This window comes from Galeopterus variegatus, unplaced genomic scaffold, assembly GCF_000696425.1.
Source record: "Galeopterus variegatus unplaced genomic scaffold, G_variegatus-3.0.2 Scaffold961, whole genome shotgun sequence".
NCBI classification, from domain to species: Eukaryota; Metazoa; Chordata; class Mammalia; order Dermoptera; family Cynocephalidae; genus Galeopterus; species Galeopterus variegatus.
The window spans coordinates 143,592-147,112 of record NW_007727072.1 but is presented as its reverse complement, the minus strand read 5'-3'; positions in this window follow the sequence as shown (position 1 = coordinate 147,112).

Here is a 3,521-nt window from a genome sequence, read left to right as displayed (position 1 = left end):
CGCCTCCCCGCGCAGGGGTCGAGGGACTGGGTCGCCACACACGTCCTCTAAGCAAGAGGCCGTTAGGGAGCTCCCCACTGAGACCTGAAACCTGCTGGAAGGAGAAGCCTGGCATGGGGAGCCGGGGCTGGAACCTGGGACTCCGGATGCTCCACCTGATTGACGCTTCCAACAACTGCTGGCAATTGTGAAAGCAAAATGCCCCGGACAGTTAAGGAGATTTTATTTAAACTGTTGCTACAGAGGCAACGTTCGTGAATGAGGAAGGTCTCAAAGAAAAGGAAGGGGGCCGGGGTTTTAGAGAGGCAGGTCAACAAGGGAGTCAGCGAAGTCTTACACGGAAACAGTAAGAAAGGATGGAGACCGGTCTTTTCTTGGAATATGCAAGATCGATGTGGTCCTTTGAGGTAGCTGTTTCCCCGGAATTAAAGTTCATCACTGTCATAGTAAATGGAGCATGCTGCAGGATGGCTATTTAAGTGAGTTTTCAGGCTGAGACAAGATGCTAACTTGCAGACACCAAAACAGCAAGGAGTCCTCAGCGTGAAGGGCAAAATTCTCTGGGAGAGTGAAATCAGAAAGTCACAACGCAAGGGATGAGCCCAGCCAGTAGCAGAACTGACCTGCTCCAGGCGGCGCTTCCAGTTTGATAGAGTGTATGAGAGAAGGGTTGGGATTACCCAGATTAGCCCAGAAAAGAGGGGGGAGCCATGAAGATACAGTGAAGACCCCTAGTTAAGCCTCAGGGCCTGAAACGGGGGCAGTTCTGGGATTCAGCTGCTGTCTGTCTGTCTGTCTGTATGTCTCTGTCTCAGGGCACCCACTGTTATCTCTTCTCACCCATGTTCTTTCTCACCCACAATCTCTATGCCCCCGTAACTTCAAGTGGCACTTGACCCCCTGCGACCACCCCAGTGCCTGAAGCTTCTCTCTGGCTCTTTTAAAACCCCTCTGTAAAGACAGCCGGTTCTTTCAAGCCAGGCCCATAGTCAGTGAATGCAGCCAAACTATGCCCTGCCTGGCCTCTGGCCCCTTGGTTGTGCCAGGTGGGATGAGTGGGCTTACATGATCTGCTTCTCCCAGGGGCTGGAGGCAGGACAGCGGCCCTCAGAAGAAGTCAGCAGTGGCTGCATCAAGGTGGTCCAAGGCTAAATTTTGGGAAGCCAGACTAGAAATGTCATTTTCTCCAAGCACTTAAGCCCATTCATGGGTCCTGAGCTTCATCTGAAGGTGTTAACTGAAGAGGTTGGTCTAAATGGCTGGAGAAGAGGAAGGCAGTGTGATAAGCCTGGGTAGCGGCCCTGGCCAGCTGACGCAGCTGTCCAGCCTCCTTGACAACCATCCTCCTTCTTGGCGTAAGGGTTCATGCTCTAGACCAGGGGTTGGCAAGCTACAGGCAGCAATCCAAATCTGGCCCATCGCTACCAGTTTTTGCTTGGGCTGAGAGCTACAAATGGCTTTCATATTCTTAAATGGTTGGAAAAAAGTAAAAGAAGAATAATATATCAAGACATGAGGAAGATATGGGAAAATCAAATTTCTGTGCCCATAAATAAAGTTTTATTGGAACACGACTATGTTCGTTCATTTCTGTATTGTCTCTGGCTATTTTCACAACACAGCAGCAGAGCTGAATAGTTGCAACAGAGACTGCAAAGTCTAAAATATTTATTGTCTGGCCCTTAACAGAAATAGTTTTCGACCCCTGGGCACTCCTAGCTTGATGACACTAGCTGTAAAGATCACTGCTGGCACTGAGCCTGTTCACCAAGCAGGTTCCAACAAGCCATTTGTCAATCCAGGTGGCTTTTCTCCAGGGAAAGGAGACACAAGGAATGATGACAGGAAAGAAAGACCCCAGTGAGCAGTCACATTTCTCATAGTAAGTGATCAGATAGCTTCCTGATCTATAGGTCAGTCTCCCTGAATTGGCCTGCATGACACTTTCTTGAGTCTCACAAATTCAGGGACTGTGTCAGCAGGAATTGTTGGTTGGAAGTGACAGAAACCCAATTTGGACAGTCTAAAGGAAGTGAGAAATGTGTTAAGAAGGCCTTGGCATGTGTCCTGGGACCCATGTCGGGCATGCAGCTGGGCCTCAGGGAAGTGGAGATCCCTTGCTTAGATGTCCTTCAGCCCGGTTGCCCACTCTCCCAGCTCCCTCTGCATGCCCACTGCCATGACCTTCTCCGGGCTACATCTTACACCATAGGGCCTTGAGGAGAGACGATCTGACCCAAGTCCAAACATCCTGGAGAAAAGTGGGCTCTGATTGGCATGTTCAGGTGCCCACCCCCGGTGATCCACTGTGCCCACCTTCCCACTGAACAAAATGGTTTCTGATAACCAGTGCAGGGGGCGGGGATACTGGAGGTAGGGAGGCAGTGCTAGAATGAGCTTCTTATGGTGCTTCTCTGGTGTTTCTTTTTACCCCTCTGCTCAGGCCATTCTGCCCCCCATTTCCAACTCCTCCCCACCTTAACAAGGCTGGCTCTTTCTGTCCTTTAAGACTCAAGTTGGCTGTCATCTCCTCCTGGAAGCACCTCCTAACCCTCCCTCCCCCCACCAGTGCCCCTCCTTTCTGCTGCCATAGCAACCATAGCAACCCTCCCTTGCTGACTTCTGTCCCTGTCAGCTCCTCCCAGCTGCTGAGTTACTTGAAGACTCGGCCATGTCTTATCCTCAGGCCCAGGGACCCAGAGGAGGTTTGGCAAATGTTTAACGGATGAATTGATTCTGAGGGCTTGGATTCAGTAGTGGGGGTGATTTTTTGGAAGGGGATCCCAGGACTTCCTTTCTGACATTTCTCACGTGATACAGGGGCTAAGAACCCGAGCTTCCACCACATACTAGCTGGGCAAGTCACCCAACCTCCTGAGGTTCCTAACCCCCCCAGTTTCCCCATCTGTAAAACGGACATACTGATAGTATCTACTTCAAAGCACCACGCGAGTGTTAAATGAGATACTGCTTAGCACAATTCCTGGGACACTATAAATACTGATTATTTTTATTTAGTAGTCTTACTATCATCATATGCTCCTTCACTCCCCAGCAGAACTGGCCACTGACCCCACGGCTGTGCGGAGACCAGGATACACCTCCCCAGCCCTTCGAGATCCATAAAACAATCATTACTCCATCAATACAACAAAAGCTTAGACTTTAGCCTCACTGGATTTATCTAACAAAGGTAGCATCATCCCATATTTTTAAATTTTTGGAAAATATAACAAAAATATCAAAGTCTAACACATTTTCCAACCTTTTCCCCCTAAATATGTAGTTCTAATCACACTGTATCTACATATTTGCATTCTATTGTCCATCAGCAGCATTAAATCATGCCTGCAACACTGTCATAGATAGTGCCGAATATGCCATTTCTCCACTTTTCAGGAGAGGACTGTTAAAGGATAATTTTCTTTTTCTTTTTTTCCTTTCTGTCTTTTTTACTGATCGGTAACGGGATCGCAACCCTCGGTGTCGCACCCGTACCAGGGACCGGCAACGGGATCGCA